The following is an 18,737-nucleotide window of genomic DNA, read 5'->3' as shown; positions in this document are numbered from 1 at the left end:
CTCCCATAACCCTGTCTAACATCATGAATCAACTCAGCCTAAGCATACCCTTCTTTCTACCCCCAATCCACCACTAATGCTCCAGAGGCCAACTTTTGTGAGGCAAGTTGAATATATTATTTCCCCTAGGGGTGTAAGTTGGCTTGTAGGAGGAGACTTTAATGAGATTCTTAGAGTTGCTGAGAAATTTGGTGGCAATAGGATCAACCTCAATAGATCCAACTTTTTTTGGAACTGTACCAACCATTGAAATTCAATTGACCTTGGGTTCAGGTGGAGTAAGTATACTTGGTCTAATATGAGGCACAGGAATAGGCAACGTCTGATTTTTGAAAGACTTGGTAGGTGCCTTTTCAATGACTATTGGATCCATTTATTCCCCGAGTCCTCTATTATCCATCTCCCCTAAACTCACTCTGACCACTCCCTTCTACTCTTAAGTCTAGGCTCCCCCTCAGAACCATAACAGACCCTACAGGGTGTAGTCCATGTGGCTGAACCATACTGACTTTCCCAACTTATTTAAAACCCCCTTTCATAACTGCACCAATCTCATAAGTGCCACCTCTGGTTTTGAGGATAAGGCTAAAGATTGGAATAGGTTCACCTTTGGAAACCTTTTCCATAGTAAAAAACACTTGCTTGTAAGGTTAACTGGCATCCAAGCTCCCCCTAATTATCCTACTAGATTTTTTCTCCATCATCTGGAATAAGGTCTTATAAATTACTTCAACCACATCCTCACTATGGAAAATAAATTCTGGAAACTGAAGTCTAGAAATAGCTGGCTAGTGGAGTGGGACTTTTAACACTAAGTTCTTTCATACCTCCACCCTCAAAGGAGGAGAAGGAACATAACCAACTCTCTTACAGATAGAATTAGTAATTGGTATTATCAACAAAGGGATATTACCAATACCAGTACCAATTTTTATAAAGATCTCTACTTCTTAGAGCATTTCTTGCGGCATCTGAGGATCTAGCTCATCCCCTCTTCCTCTGGATCTATTGTCCCCTCCAATCTGTTTTTCTGGAGTCAATACCTAGCCTAGAGGAGGTGAAAAGAGTTGTGTTTCCATTCAAACCCAACAAGGCCCCTGGCCCTGATGCAATGCATCCCTTCATGTACCAAAGATACTAGGACATTCTAGGGGTTCCTCTAATTAAATTCTGCCAAGATAACTTTTTCTCCCAATCTACGGAAAAAAGGTCAACTCTACCTACTTTGCCTCATTCCAAAATGCCAAAATACCACCTCTCTAATAAATTTTAGACTTATTAGTATCAACAATACCTAATATAAAATCATCACCAAAATCATAACTAGCAGGCTAAAACCCTTCCAAGCTGAAATTATTGGGGAAAACCAAGAAAGTTTCCTTTCTAAGAGAAGTGACTCTGACAATGCTATTATTATCCAGGAATATATTTGTCACTTCTCCAAAATTAAAGGGAAAAAACTAATATGATCCTCAAAATTAACCTGGAGAAAGCCTTCGACTGGTTGGAATGATCTTTTATTAGGCAGACCCTCTTCTTTTTCAAATTCCCCCATGCTCACGAACCTCATTCTATCTTGCATATCCACCTTCAGTATCTCTATCCTGGTCAATGTGGGCATCTCCTTCGTACCTTCTAGAGGAATCAGGCGAGGAGACCCTATGTCACTTTACCTGTTTAAACTATGCATGAGCTCCTTTCCAGAAGAATCAACTATGAGGTAGACACCCTTCAATGGTACCCAATATCCATTTATAAGAAAGGACCTTCTATTTCTCCCCTCATTTTTGCAGATGACACAACTCTCTTTGCCAAAGCTGACTTGAGGAATTGCCAAACTATTAGCAAAACCCTCCAAAGTTTCTGCTCTCACTCTGGTCAAAAGATCAATTTCTCTAAATCTAAAGCTCTGTTCTCTAAGAATAGTAGTAGGGAGTCTTAAAGATAAATCTCATTTACCTTAGAGATACACCCATCTAACTCTTTTAGTATCTAGGGTTCCCTATTTTCCACAAAAAACCTGAGAGAAGGGATTTCCAGTTGATCCTTGACAACCTTAACAGTAAGATAGATGGTTAAAAAACCAGATTCCTCAACATGGCTAGTAAGATTACTTTAGCTAAAGCTTCCCTGGGGAGCATGCCTAACCATGACATACAATATATCCAATTACCCAGTAAAATCCATCACCACATTGACAAAACCCAGAGGAACTTCATCTGGGGTACTACTGACACCAAAAAAAAGATGTACATGGTTAATGGAAACCATCACTAAGCCTAAAAATGAAGGGGAGCTAGGCATGAAACAAGAAGCCATCAAGAACGACTCCCTTCTATGTAGTTTTGCTTGGAGACTACACACTAATCTCTCCTCTCCATGGGCTACCATTCTCACCTCTAAATACAAGTCTGATGAAGGTAGGCCCAAAAAGACTTGCTCTAGAACCTGGAATGGCATTCACATGTGCTGGAACCTTTGCAAGGATTCTATTATTTGGGACATCAGGGATGGGACTATGGCTGAAGTTTTGAAGGACAGGTGGATACTTGGAATGCTCCCCTTAGCCAGCATCCTTCAGGTCCCCCACCTAATCTCACAACTATCTATCATGGTTAAGGACATTTGAAAAAATAGGGCATGGGACTTTGAGGTTATTCCCTATGAAATTCCTCCCAACATCTCCCATAGCATCAAAAGCTCCTTCATGCCTAATAGATCCCTTAGCCATGACACTCCTATTTGGAGGCTAAAAGAATATAGTATTTTCTCTTGTAAAAGTACTTACTACCACTTAAAGAACCTCTCAAGTGCTAACCCCAGTAACCCAAATTTTTCTAATTTGATTTGGCACTTTAGAGTCCCTAATAAAATCAAAACCTTTCTGTGGCCGATGCACCACAATAGCCTCCCCACTAAGGTCTTCCACTTACAAAGAGGAATCAATATTTCCACCCTTTGTCACACTTGTGACCAGAGCCCAGAAGATCAACATCACATCTTCTTTGGTTGCAGTTTCTCAAAGCCTCTTTAGTTGGACTTAGTCCAAAAATATGAGGGGAACAACTATCTCCAGCTTTCCATGTTCAATGCTCCAAACTGTTCTAATACTTGGAAAATTCATAAGAAAGAATTATTTGATAGAAATATCACCTGGGAGACCCTCTCCCATTACTGTCTTTGGCACATCTAGAAAACCAGAAATGCTAATAACTTCAACAGATCTCACACCCAGTCCATCTTAGCAATGCCTATATTGAGGTGGTTGAGTTCCATTACCTCTGAAGCACTAGGCCTATCACTTTGAGAGCTACCATTTCTTTAAAATAGCCCCTCTAGTGCTAATCACTTCAAGTTAACACAGATGGTTTTTGTTTGGGCAAAACTGAATAGGGTGGGATTAGTGTCGTCATCAAAAATAGCAGGGGGGACTGGGTAATAGGCTTCAGCAAAAGTTTCACCCATGCCACCAACAACCACATTGAGCTTTTTGTGCTGAAAAAAGGATTCAAGCTTGCCTTAGACCATAATCTCCGACCCCTGGAAATTTGCATCGACTCCCAGAAAGTTATTAACATGCTTTGAAATGGTAATTTATTATATGATCTGGCTTTTTGTTGAATGTAGGTCACTACTAAAGAGATTGGGAGGACCACCAGTCCAGCACACCTACAGATATAATGGCAGACTTGATGGCCAAGAAGGGAGCTGAAATGGATTTTTTTGACAAATCTAATGTCTATGTTACTCCACCAGCTAGTGTAGGAGTAGATTTTTTAGAGGATTTTACTGGGAAAGTGTACAGCAGGAATGTGTATAATAGCGGGGATATAAGTTTCGAACCCCCTCTATGCATGTTTTTGATCCTGACTAAGGCTATACTAAAATATTAAAGACTCTAGAGATATTAGAAGATATGCAAAACAAACAAGATTGGATAATCTTCACGAGTAATATTACTCACTTACCAATACAAACATAACCTATACTAACTAAATATCATTTTATTAAGGATAAATCAGAAGAAGAAAGCTCAAATAATCAGATAAAACTCGAAAAATCACTAGAATATGACAAGGGAGAAAATTGTACATGTAGTAACAGTAAAAAGATAACAATGTATGAAGAATTACAAAATTTATTAACAGTAGAAGAATTAGAAAAAGTCTACACTCTAATAGAAATAGATGAAAAATTATACAATTTTAAGAGAGGAATACAACAGATAGGACTAATAACAGATCAAAAAGACCTAGACAAAATAATACAAATCCTAGACAAACTAGAAATAATTAGAGAAAAACCCTTGCAGTATTGGGACCCCAATCAAATTACCTATAAATTAGAAATAATCAATCTAGAATATACTATAAAAACAACATCTATAGAAGCTAAAAATGAAGATCTTAAAGATATTGAAGTACAAATATATTCTAGTCGGGATACTATGGTGATTAGCTGATCGAGTCTTATTTGCGTGAATTATCCTTCTAAAAGCTTCGGTCATCGAAGACCAATGATCATAAAATATAATTTTATCTGTAAGATTTTCTCATTAAGCTAGATAAATAGCATTCTTTTGTCTCCAAGTTTCTTCTATTTTATTTGGTCTTTGTTGTAAAATATGTTGACTGTACTTCTGATAATCTATTATCTATTTGTCTTAGTTCTTGATAAATCTCTCCGCTTAGACCTGGCGAGACTTCGAGTAAACTATTACATAACTGTCTTTGTTCTATTAAAACGTTATATAAATTTGTATATTCTTTCTTTAGGTTTATAAGATACCAATAGTATTTTGAATCTAAATTTTTTTTCGTAGGGTCTAGGTTTTCTTTTTTGAATTCTAGATATATTATCTGATACCATATAATAAAGTCTCCTAGAATCTTCAGGCTATGATACCAAAAATATAGATAATATATAAACATATATAATATAGTAAGCTGATATGAGATATGATATATAAAATGATATAATAGAGTAAACAAATATGAGCAAGCAGCAGGGTTTGAAGCAGATATATTTTTCAAATATGGTGTAAAATCCTACTCAGTACTCCCTCCTTCGTTATTCTTAGTCATGTGTAGTAGCGATATTATCTAAGTCAAAGTATGTTTTTCTCCCAAAATACTCTTTTTAATACCCTGTTCATCTCTTTCTTTTCAGTTTTACCTCGTGAATAACACAATAGTCCTTTCAAATCTTCTCTGGACTTTTCAAATCCCTAGGAATTTACTTATTAATCCATTGTTATTGCTAAAATACTGAGATACTAACCCATACTGAGGGTATATCAAGCAATTTACAAGAATTCAAAAGAGTTCATGAAATTTTATATTACAAACATAATTTACATAGTAGGGAGAAAAGATACAATGATCTGAAATAACAACTACTTACATGTCTTAAGGTGAAAAGAGGTTTCCCTTTCGGGAGCCCCTAAAAACTTTGCAGTTACGGTTGAAAGAACTTAAAACTATACACAACTTACTTACTCTTTTTTTAAACTTGGAAATAGATTTAGAAAATAAAAAATTCTCACTCTTGTATCTACTATTAAGTTCTTGCGTTCTAAATTCTCTTTCACTCACTTCTTAAGTCTGAAGAAGTGGGTATTTATCGGCGTCTCGCGGATTTTAATTCTGGACTATCTATTCTTAATTCACATTTAACAAAATGTTCTTTTACTTTGGTAAGCTTTAGATCTCCTAGTTTACATCCTGTGAATTTAAACACTCTATTGTTATTTATTTTATGTAGGGCTTCTGCTTTCATTATGGCCTTATTTACTTCGAAACCATCTTCTATATTCACGTAGTCATTATTTTCACTTACTTCAGCTTTCTCATTTATTTCTCTTTCATTCTCATATGTATAGTATGTGAATCTGACTCTGATTGAGGTTCTTCCTTTTTTATTCGTATACATTAAATGGTCAGTTGGTTTTAGTATTTCTTTCTTACTGAATTTCTCTAGATCCCATTCTAGTCCTGCATATTCTTCTGAATTTATCTTTAATGGCTTCATTAGTCTTATTTCTTTATTTTCCATTAAGCTTACTACGTTATCTATTTTTAACTTATACTTTGTATCACTATTAGTTGCAAGTTTTTCTATAGTTTTGTAATTTCTTTTAAAGTGTCTGTGCTTAGTAAATTATGCTACTGCTATTTTCTCCAATAATACATAGTTGTTCTTCTCTATAATGTCTATATAATTGTGTTGTTGAAAACATTCCTTCATTGTATAAAGTTTTGGCTTTTAAAAGTTTTAATTTATTTTGTTGGAATAATTGTATATCCTTATCTACGTCTACTATTTCTTCTAGTTGTTGTCTTGAAGTTATTTTTAGTCTACTTGTTATTTTGGATATCACACTATTTTTTAATATGTCTTTGGTAAAACTTGATCTTGGCTTGGTTGTGATTGTTGAAAAAAGGTCCATGTTTTAAGTTTAGTCGTTTTAGCTTCTTTTTTTTTTTTCCGGGGGGTTAATTCTATTTTCTTTAATTGCTCCATTAACTCTTCTATATTTTTATCTTGACTAGCTTTTTGTTTTGCTTTTTCTAGGTTTTTATTAAGTTCTAATAATAACAGTATTATAATCTTGTTTTATTTTATGACTATAGAGTCTGTTTTTCCTTGAGGTTGATAGTCTGATAATCCTTCGGGATTTGGTTGAATTTGTGCTGCCCTTTTTAATATTGCTATGTAGAGTTGATCATTTATAGGAATATTATTCATGAGAGTGTTATTTATTTTATTTGATTAATTTCTTTTCTTATTTCTTGTAACACTAGTTTTATTTCAGGATGTTCTAGGCTACCCTCTTTATCTTTATTAATTAAATCTTTAACTTTCTTTTCTAGTTCTGTTTGTTGATTCTTTAGGAAATCGAAATTTTGTTCTATTTTATCTAACATTTTCTTTTGTTTGTTTTGCAAATCTCAATCACACCTCGGGAACAACACAGTAGTCCTTTCAAATCTTCTTTGGTCTTTTCAAATCCCTAGGTTTGAGATGTCCTATCAATTCATATTCTAGTCGGAATATTATGGTGATTAGTTGATCTAGTCTTATAGAATCTTTTTTGTATTATTAAGTCTCTTATATTCTAAATATAGATCATTTAATTTTTCCTTAATCTCTTTGTAGGACCTAGTATTTCTACGAGGGCTTCTCATTAAGCTAGATAAATAACGTTCTTTTGTCTTCAAGTTTCTTATTAGAAGTAGAATTATTGAATACATCCATGAAGGGAATAGTTGATAATCAAATAAACAGAAAAAACCAATGAATATATCATTCGAAGGAATTATATGTAATGAAGATAAAAAGATTAGTACAGTCAAAGTTTTAACAAGAATAAGGATTCAAGATTCTGAGTTTGAAACATTAGCCATAGTACATTCAGGATGTACGAGAAGTATATTAAATAACAGAATTTTGCCACCAAGACTAATTAAAGAATTACCAAAGCCACAAGACTTCATGCAGATAGATGGAACTTATAACACCTATACAAAGTATATACCAAGAGAAAAAGTAAGTTTTATCAACACTTGCGAAAAATTCTATCAGCCATTATTTAAACTCTATGGAATACTGGTCAGAGACTTAAACATAATGGCATACATTGTGTTGGGATTAGATTTTATGGGATAAAATAATGGAGGATGTTTTGTTACTAGAGATTGGATAATCTTCACGAGTAATATTACTCACTCAACAGTACAGACACAACCTATACTAACTAAATATCGTTTTCTTAAGAATAAATTGGAAAAAAAAAGATCAAATAATCAGATAAAACCCAAAAAATCACTAGAATGTGATAAGGGAGAAAATTGTACATGTAGTGACAATAAAAAGAGAACAATGTATGAGGAATTACAAGATTTATTAACAGTAGAAGAATTAGAGAAAAGACTATACTGTACTAGAAATGGATACATAATTATACAATTTTAAGAAAGGAATACAACATATGGAGTAATAAAAGATCAAAAAAATCTAGATAAAATAATACAAATCCTAAAAAAACTAGAAATAATTGGAGAAAAACCTTGCAGTAGTGGGACTCCAATCAAATTACCTGTAAATTAGAAATAATCAATCCTGAATATACTATAAAAACAACATCTATGGAAGCTACAAATGAAGATCTTAAAGATTTTGAAGTACAAATGAAGGAACTATTAGAATTAGGAATAATTAGAAGATTCAAGTCAAGACAGAGATTAGCAACTTTCGTAGTTAAAAATCATAGTGAAATAGTATGAGGGAAAGATAGAATGGTAGTAAATTATAAAAGTCTAAATGATAACACTACGATGGATGGATATAAGTTACCAGACAAAACAGAATTAATAAATAGAATACAAGGAATTAAAGTATTTAGTAAGTTCGATTGTAAATTCAGATATTGACAAATTAAGATGCACGAGGATAGTATAAAATAGACAACTTTCACATGTCCAGAAGGGCATTTTGAATGGCTAGTCATGCCGTTCGGACTGAAGACAACTCCTCCAAGTTTTCAAAGAAAAATAGATAGTATTTTTGGAAATTATAAGAATTTTGTATTAGTATATTTAGATGATATTTTAGTTTTCAGTAATAACATGAGAAAACATCTAGGACATTTACAATAAATTTTTAAATTATTTGTAGACAATGGAATAATAATAAGTAGAAAGAAAATGAAAATATGTAAAAACAATATTAATTTCCTAGGAGTAGTCATTCGGGATGGTAGAAAAAAACTACAACCACACATATCTAAGAAGGTTTTAGAAATGCCAGATAGATTAGATAAAACCAAGGATTTACAAAAGTTTTTAGGACTCCTCGTGCATCTTAATTTGCTAATATCCGAATTTACAACCGAACTTACTTAATACTTTTCTTTCTTGTATTCTATTTATTAATTCTGTTTTGTCTGGTAACTTATATCCATCCATCGTAGTGTTATCATTTAGTCTTTTTTAATTTATTACCATTCTATCTTTCCCTCATACTATTTCACTATGGTTTCTAGTGGAGATAGTGAAGCAAATGATCCAACAATGAAAGATGACTATAACTCAGCTATGGATCAATTCGCTCAAGACCCAAATGCAGACAATGACTCTGGAATGAGTTTCTCTCCAGAAGCATTACACAATTTGAAAACGTAAGCAGTGAAATACTCATAAGAAGACAAAACTTAAGACGTAGGCAATGATGTAAAGGATGAATAATTGATGCTTAGTGGAAAACAAATGGACGGATATGAATTAAAGAGGAAACACAAACATGTGATGACGGGGCCCACAAAGTGTACCCCGTATGCAAAATTTGCTTAAACACCCAGAAGGCTTTTAATACTAAAAACATAAAATTAGTCCAGTAGCTTAAACGCATAATCCAAGACATCCCGGACTTGACACTGTCGTTAGAAACAAACTATTTAATAGTCGAAACAAATGGAAGTCTTCGGAGATGGGGAGCACTATTAAAAGTAAAACCTAATAAATATAGTGAGAAGAAAGATAGGAAAATATGTGCTTATTCAAGTGGAAAATATAAAGAAAAAGGCAATCTGAGTAGTATAGACGTAGAAACACTAGCAGTAATCTACAATTTAAATAATTTTAAGCTTTATATATTAAATAAACCTGAAATATTAGTAAGAACTGAATGCAAAGCTATAGTTAAATTCTATCAGAAAATAAAAGAAAAGAATAGAAGTAAAAGGAGGTCGTTAAATTTTTTAGACGCCACTTCAATTTATAACATTGTGCTAGAACATATTAAAGGAAAAGATAATAACCTAGCAGATCAACTTAGTAGACCAATAAAAGACAACTAACGAGTTTTGTTTCAGTATGTATACAGGCAAGGTAAAAAGTAAGGCCTCGTCCTCGTCCTCCCAAGACTATCTGAGGAAGTTAATGAGCAATACTCATTACAGGCCACTTACAATGTTGGAACATTCAAAATTAGAAAGGATGATTTTCGGGCCACACAACCTGATCAGTTATGAGCCATCCAACCTGACTTTGAAACTTAGACTAGACGTGCGAGTGGACAAACAACAGATATGCCTGATCAACAATTTATGGATATCCTACAATAGGACACCCAAAAACAATAGCTATTTCATTTCAGTCCTAAATGCTTTAAGTTATTATTTTATTAAGAAGAATAACACTAACAAATTTAAATTTTATGTTGTTCTTAGGGGACAGACACAAGGAGTATTTTAGACATGGATAGAGGTGATGGACTCTATAAAAGACTATACAACACCTCTTTATAAAGTTTTCAATGAACTCACAGAGGCATTAGACTATGCCTGAGGAAATCTAGGACCAAACTATTATATTACTCCAGCTTTAAGACCAAATATGAAAGAAGTTCCCCAATATAATATCAAAAAAGATACAAATAAAATTATATTTTTCGATCATTATTCTTCGATGAACAAAGCTCTTAGAAGACTAAATCACGCAAAGGACAAGACAATGAGAACCTTATAAATGAAAAAGGACAAATGATAGAACATATAGGAATTTTACAAGATCATATTAAAGTTCTTCATTATGAATTATCCCAACAGACTCAACAAACCTATGAAACTCAAATGGTTCCCAAGAGTTCTCCATCTCCTTTAAAAATAGATTAGAAGGGTGTGCATTCCCTAATGAATGTGGAAACACCTACTGTATTGGGTAATGATACAGCTAGTCTAGTTCAAATAATAACTGGTAAAGACTCACCAAATCTGTTAATGGCTGACACTTTGCCAAAAAGTGTAGGAAGAATTCTCCCAGTCAGTTTCAAAACAACAGGTACTCGGATGCTAGACGAAAGAACGTCTTTGTCAACCCATGCAAAAATAAGAAAGGTTTCTACCTGTGAAGAAGGAAAAGTGGTAAAATAAATATAGAACAAATAGTAGTAGACTCTATCAAAAAATTACTAGCATAACAACCTAAAGAAATAATTATGGAAAATCCAAAGCCTGAGCCAAAATCTAGGATTTTCTTAATACTAGGAGAAGAAACAAGACCTAGAACTAGAACAAGACTTGGATTTTCGAGTGGAGAAGTAAAGAAAGTGATCCAACAATGAAAGATGACTATAACTCAGCTATGGATCAATTCGCTCACGACACAAATGCAAACGATGACTTTGGAATGAGTTTCTCTCCAGAAGCATTACACAATTTGGAAACATAAGCAATGACGATACTCATAAGCAGAGAAAATTCAAGACGTGGGCAATGATGTAAAGGATGAATAATTGATACCAGGTGGAAAACAAATGGACGGATATGAATTAAAGAGGAAACAGGACCATGTGATGATGGGGCCCACAAAGTGTACCAGGCATGCAAAAGTTTCTTAAACATAATTGAAGTCTGAAAGCAAAATCCACCAGACGCCTCTAAATACCCACTTCTTCGGACTTAAGAAGAGAGTAAAAGAGAATTTAGAACTCAAGAACTCAAGAGTAGATACAAGAGTGAGAATTTTTTATTTTTTAAATCTGTTTCCAAATAAAAAAAAATAGAGAGAGTAAGTAAGTTGTGTATAGTTTTAAGTTCTTTCAACCGTAGCTGCGAAGTATTTAGGGGCTCCCGAAAGGGAAACCTCTCTTCACCTTAAGACATGCAAGTAGTTGTTATTTAAGATCATTGTATCTTTTCTCCCTACTATGTAAATTATGTTTGTAAGATAAAATTTCATGAACTCTTTTGAATTCCTATAAAATGCTTGATATAACCCCAGTATGTGGTTAGTCTCTCAGTGTTTTAGCTATAACGATGGATTAATCTGTAAATTCCTAGTGATTTGAAAAGTCCAAAGAGGATTTGAAAGGACAGTTGTGTTGTTCCCGAGGTGTGATTAAAAGAGAATATTGCTAAAATATCTAAAACTGAAGAGAAAGAGATGAACAAGGTATAAAAGGAGTATTTTGGGAGAAAAACATACTTTGATTTAGATAATTTCGCTACTACACATGACTAAGGATAACGAAGGAGGGAGTACTGAGTAGGATTTTATACCATATTTGAAAAATATATCTTCTTCAACTCTATTGCTTGCTCATATCTGTTTATTCTATTTTATCGTTTTATATATCATCTCTCTTATCTGCTTACTATATTATATTTGTTTATATATCATCTATATTTTTGGTATCATAGTCTGAAGATTCTAGGAGACTTTATTATATGGTATCAAATAATATATCTAGAATTCAGAAAACAAAACCTAGACCCTACGAAAAAGAAATAATATTAGATTCAGAATACTATTGGTATCTTATAAGCCTAAAGAAAGAATATACCAATTTATATAACGTTTTAATAAAACAAAGACAGTTATATAATAATTTACTCGAAGTCTCGCCAGGTATAAGCAGGGAGATTTATCAAGAACTAAGACAAATAGATAATAGATTATCAGAACTACAGGTCAAAATATTTTACTGCAAATACCAAATAAAAATAGCCTAGAACATCCTGAAATAAAACTAGTGCTACAAGAAATAAGAAAAGAAATTAATCAAATAAAATAAATAACACTCTCATGAATAATATTTCTATAAATGATCAATTCTACATAGCAATATTATAAAAGGCAGTACAAATTCAGTCAAACCCCGAAGGATTATCAGACTATCAACCTCAAGGAAAAACAGACTCTATAGTCATAAAATAAAATAATATTATAATACTATTATTATTAGAACTTAATAAAAACCTAGAAAAAGCAAAACAACAAGCTAGTAAACATAAAAATATAGAAGAATTAATAGGTCAGTTAATGAAATAGAATTAACCCCCCAGAAAGAAAATGAAAAAGTTAAAACGACTAAACTTAAAATATGGACCTTTTTTCAATATCCACAAGCAAGCTAAGATCAAGTTTTACCAAAGACATATTAACAAAATAAATTAAAATTTTTAAAAGCCAAAACTTTATACAACGAAGGAATATTTTCAACAGCACAATTATATAGGCATTATAGAGAAGAACAACTATGTGTTATTGGAGAAAATAGCAGTAGCATAAATTTAATAAGCACAGACTCTTTAAAATAAATTACAAAACTATAGGAAAACTTGCCACTAATAGTGATACACAGTTTAAGTTAAAAATAGATGGCATAGTAAGCTTAATGGAAAATAAAGGAATAAGACTAATGAAGCCATTAAAGATAAATTCAGAAGAATATGCAGGACTAGAAAACCAACTGATCATTTAATATATACGAATAAAAAGAAAGAACCTTAGTCAGATTCACAGACTATACATATACAAATGAAAGAGAAATAGATGAGGAAGCTGAAGCAAGTGAAAATAATGACTACATGAATATAGAAATAATAGAAAAAGACGATTTCGAAGTAAATAAGGTCATAATGAAAGCAGAATTCCTATACGAAATAAATAACAATAGAGTGTTTAAATGCATAGGCTGTAAAATAGGAAATCTAAAGCTTACTGAAGTAAAAGAACATTTTGTCAAATATGCATTAAGAATAGATAATTATGGTTATACACTCAAAAAGGAAAGAAAAGAAGAAGATTTAGAAACAATTTACAGTATAGATGAGATAGAAAGTATAAGAGAATTTATGTAAAGTTCGGCAAGTACTTCAAGCCATTTCCAAAGGACAACTGGTATGCAACGAGTAGATATAACTACAGAAAATTTACCAAGACATAGAGTATTTAGAATAAAACCTGAAGGACAGATAGAACAAAATATAAAACCTAGAAGAATAAGAATGTCAATAGATGAGCCCATTAAGTTATAAGAAGGTGGTAATAAGGAAAAAATTTTAAATCTGGCAGTTCATGACCCTCGGACGTGGAATGCTGTAATAGACCTATGCAAAAATGTAGTTTTAGCAGATTACATACAAGCTAATCAAGAAACAGTGCAGAAAATATCTATAGATATCTAGAAACATTCCTAGGAGAAACTACTAAGGCGTTATGGGATGCCTACAAGACAAACTTCTCCGAAGATTTTCAGGGATTGGTAGATTTAGAAGCCAAACCATATAATTTTGTAAATAAAGTACATACTTTACTAACAGGTAAGATCCCAATATTGGATTAATAGTATAACAGAAAAAGGCTTTAATAAATTTAGAGCAATTAAGTATAATTAATTGGTCAAAAGTTAAGGAATTTCTAAACGAGTATTTCTATTATCGTACCATTAGTGGAAACTCGTTTGACCAGACTCTAGGAAAAAGATTATTTAATAAATTACTTGGAGCCTTAGGAAGAGAAATAGAAGAAAAATGGTCTAAAAGAGAAGGAGTAGTACAAAACCCAGACACTAAATGATCAATAGGACAGAGAATACAACATGTAATGAAAGTATTACAAGAAAAGTGTGCAAATATATAAATACAAAAACAATTAAAAAGAAGTGATACAGATTTCTGTAAAAAATATATATACTACACAACATTATGATCAAGATTATAAGAAAAGAAGATATAAAAAATCATATAAAAGGGATTATCGTCCTAAGAAAAAATATTATTTAAGAAAGTCAGAAGCAAAAAATCATATCTAAATAAACATAGACATGTAAGAAAATATAACACCAATAGAACTTATAAAAATAGATTAGAATGTTTTACTTGTGGAAGTATAGAACATTTAGCAAATACTTGTCCAAAAAGAAATAATACTAGATCTAGAAATGTATAGTTAATAGACGATGTAAATGAAAATCTAATAAATGTAGATGAATATATGTCAGAGTCTTATTCCTTTATTTCCTATTAAACTTACTACGTCATCTATTTTTAACTTAAACTTTGTATCACTATTAGTGGCAAGCTTAAAACTATTTAAACCGTAGATTACTACTAGTGTTTCTGCATCTATACTACTCATATTGTCTTTTTCTTTATGTTTTCCGCTTGAATAAGCACATATTTTCTCATCTTTCTTATCACTGTATTTATTAGGTTTTGCTTTTAATATTGTTCTCCATCCTCGAAAACTTCCATCTGTTTTAACTCTTAAATAGTCTGTTTCGAACGACAGTGTCAAGTCCTAGATGTCTTGTATAATGCGTTTAAGATGTTGGAATATATATATATATATATATATATATATATATATATATATATAAGGAAGGTTATAGATATGCCTATGTGGCACCTCGCTTTGACCTCCATTTGATTTATTTTTTTTAATCTCTTTTTTTTTTTTAAAAAAAAAAAATTTATTTCTTTTTATTAATCAATTTATTGATTAAATAAAAAGGCTATCATATTTATTACAATAATCATATTTAACGAGTTACAAGAAAACCTCAACCTATTTTACATTCTCTACTAAATTACAAATCTCTTCAACTCTCAAATTTATCTAATTCAAATGGTTGAACTATTCTATAAATTTGTATGTTATGTAAAAGAAAACTTAAAAATCACTCATTATTGAAATCTGGAAAAGAGAATCTATGAAAGTTAGTACATTGTGTTCATATTATTTTTAGGAATATCATTTAGTATTTTTTTACATCCACATTTCTTTTTTATTATTAAAAGCACTAAATTATTTCTCTTTTCGCTAATCACATTTATCAGCTCACTATGTCCACATTAATATCCAATAAGAAAAAATGAACTGAAAAAGAAAAAAAAAAGGATAGAAGAAAAACAAGATGGAAAGAAATTGACATAGGAGAAAAGGAAAAACGGAAACCATCAATTGTATTCACTAAAAGAAAACATCCGTTTTTAAAAGTAATTTTGAATATGTTCCCTTTTTTTTTTTTTTTTTTTTCTAATTTTTCATCTTAGTGTTTTTTTAATGTTTTATACATCCCTCTTATAGTCTAATTTATCTTTTTTTTTAATCCTAATTATTAAATGTACAAAAATAATAGTATCAATTTCTTTTTTTATATTTAGTGTCTTTAATAAAAATAACTATTCATAACTCAACCTCTCTAATTTATACTCTTAATGATATTCATAACTCTCATTTTTCAATCTTCATAACCCCCAAAATTTAATTTGTAAATTTATAATACTTTATGGTATTCCTCCATTTTACCTATATAAATTCATGTTTTATATCTTGAAAATTCTCATTCAAAGTTATCATTTTTCCTCTTCAGCACCATAGCTTCCTCTAAATTAACTAAATTGTGAAAGAAAAAATAATGCAAAGGCAAGAAAAATTTCTTGCTCAAAATCTTTCTTTCCATCTTTTATATATTTGATCACTATTAGTTTATCGGTGTATTATGATGCCCCAAGAAGGCAAGAAAGAGTGTTCAAGAAGTTCTTCTCGGCCACCCGTATTGAGACACTTTCGATAGTAGCATTATTCTGATGCGTTAAATATATGTTTAATTTTTAAAAAAATTATTTAGCAGTTGAGACTAATTTTATGATCATAAAGTGTAGCGTGATTACATTTTTGTTGACACTCGAGAAAGAATGACTTTTAATAGTTAGATACAAGCAAAAAAATAATTGATAGAATTATATATAGTTTGAAGTATTTCTTGTTGGGTTAAAGTTGAAAGTGTGAATGGAAAATGGAGAAAATTAAGTGGAGGAAAAAATGAGATAACACTTAAAAAAGGAAAGTATACTAAAAAATAAGGAAAGTCTAATAATTCTCCCAAATTGGTGGGAGAATGAAACTTTCATGTGTTTATATTAAGAAACACAAACTCCACATGGTAAGTGAGTTAAAAACCAAGAGGTGCCTCGCGCCGTCGTCGTCGTTGCTCGCTCGGCTCGAATTTGAATAATGATAATGATAATGATCGATCGATGAGGTGCCTTGCGTCATTATCGTGTTTGAACGAACATACAGATTTGTGTACCCGAAACAACAATCTTAAGAAAATAAGTTTTAATTTGTATTGTTTGATTTCTGGAGATTAAAGCTTTAAACTTTCTACTCCGTTTGAACTTAGCAAGTGATTTGAAGAAATAAAATCTTCATCACAAGTTAAAAGTCATTTAGTTAGCGATTGGAAGATATAAAAAACTTCATCTTTAATCTAGTAACAAGTGGTATTTATAAGTTGCTACGAACTTGTAATAAGTAAGTATACTTTTATACTAAAGTTGAATATCTTTTTGTGGTAGGAAAAATAAATACAGAAGGTCATGTTGATGGTATGACAAGTGTGGCAGCAACTAATATTGCTACAACCAGTTGCACAAATGCGCCACCCGATATGGTACTAGCGGAAAAACCTGATTTTTTTTTGGAATTGATTTCAAAAGGTGACACCAAAAGATGTTCTTTTATTTAACAACCTTATATCTTCAAAGGTTCATTTCAGAAGATGCTCCAGAATTATCCGAAGAAACTTTGGATCAGGAGCGATTTGTTGTAACAGAGGCGTGGAAACACTCTGATTTCCTATGTAGGAATTACATCCTAAGTGTCTTCCAAGATAACCTATACAACGTATACAACGTAATGAAGACATCTAAAGAATTATGGAATACGCTGGAAAAGAAATATAAGACTGAGGATGCGGGAACCAAGAAGTTCTATGTTACGCAATTCCCAGAGTACAAAATGATCGACAACAAGACTGTTGTTTCTCAAGTACAGGAGTTGCAAGTAATCATCCACGATTTCCTTGCGGAAGGTATGAATTTAATGAGTACCTTATTTGAATATGCTAAAAATATTTGTAATGTTCACATGAACTTTATTGTAGGTTTGGCTGTAAACGAGGCATTTCAAGTTGCTGTGATTATTGAGAAGTTGCCACCTTTGTGAAAAGACTTTAAGAATTACTTAAAACATAAATAAAAGGAGGTAACAGTCGAAGATCTTATTGTGAGGTTGTGCATTGAGGAAGACAATAAAGCTGCAGAGAGGAGGTCTAAAGGAAATTCTACAATGAATTGAGCTAACATTGTAGAAGACGACCCCAACAACTCAAAGAAGCGAAAAAAAGCTGAAAAAGAAAGCAATCAGCCTCAGAAGAAATTCAAAGAGAAATGTTTTAATTGTGGCAAGATTGACCACAAGTCTACAAATTGTCGTGCCCCAAAGAAAGGCAAAAAGAAGGCTGGAGCAAATATGAACGAATCCAAGAAGGAAATGGATGATCTATGTGCCATGCTTTTAAAATATAACTTAGTGAGAAATTCTCAAGAATGGTGGATGTATTCTGGTACCACCCATCACGTTTGTGCAAATAAAGAGTTATTTGTTGTGTTTGCTCAGGCTCAAGGCGAAAAGAAGATTTATATGGCAAACTCCGCAACTACAAAAATTGAAGGGACAGGAAAAGTATGCTTGAAAATGACTTCAGGCAAAGTGTTGACTCTCAACAATGTCTGTATGTACTGGAGTTAATAAAGAACTTGATTTCTGTATCACTTCTTGACAAAAACGGATTCAAATATGTATGTGTTTCAAAAAAAGTTGTAATTAGCAAAGGGAAAGTGTACGTATGACAAGGCTATCTTACTGAGGGCCTATATTTGATGAATGTAATGACTGTTAAAATCAATAAAAGTTCTATTTCTTCTTACTTGCTAGAGTATAATGATTTATGGCATGAACTATTAGGGCATGTCAATTATAAAACTTTGCGAAAACTGATTAACTTAGAAGTTTTGTAAAACTTTGAGTGTAATAAATCAAAATATCAAATGTGTGTGAAAATCAAAGTATGCTAAGCATCTGTATAAGTCTGTTGAAAGGGATTCC

Source organism: Capsicum annuum, chromosome 7 (assembly GCF_002878395.1).
Source record: "Capsicum annuum cultivar UCD-10X-F1 chromosome 7, UCD10Xv1.1, whole genome shotgun sequence".
Taxonomy (NCBI): Eukaryota; Viridiplantae; Streptophyta; class Magnoliopsida; order Solanales; family Solanaceae; genus Capsicum; species Capsicum annuum.
This window is presented reverse-complemented; position numbering follows the sequence as displayed.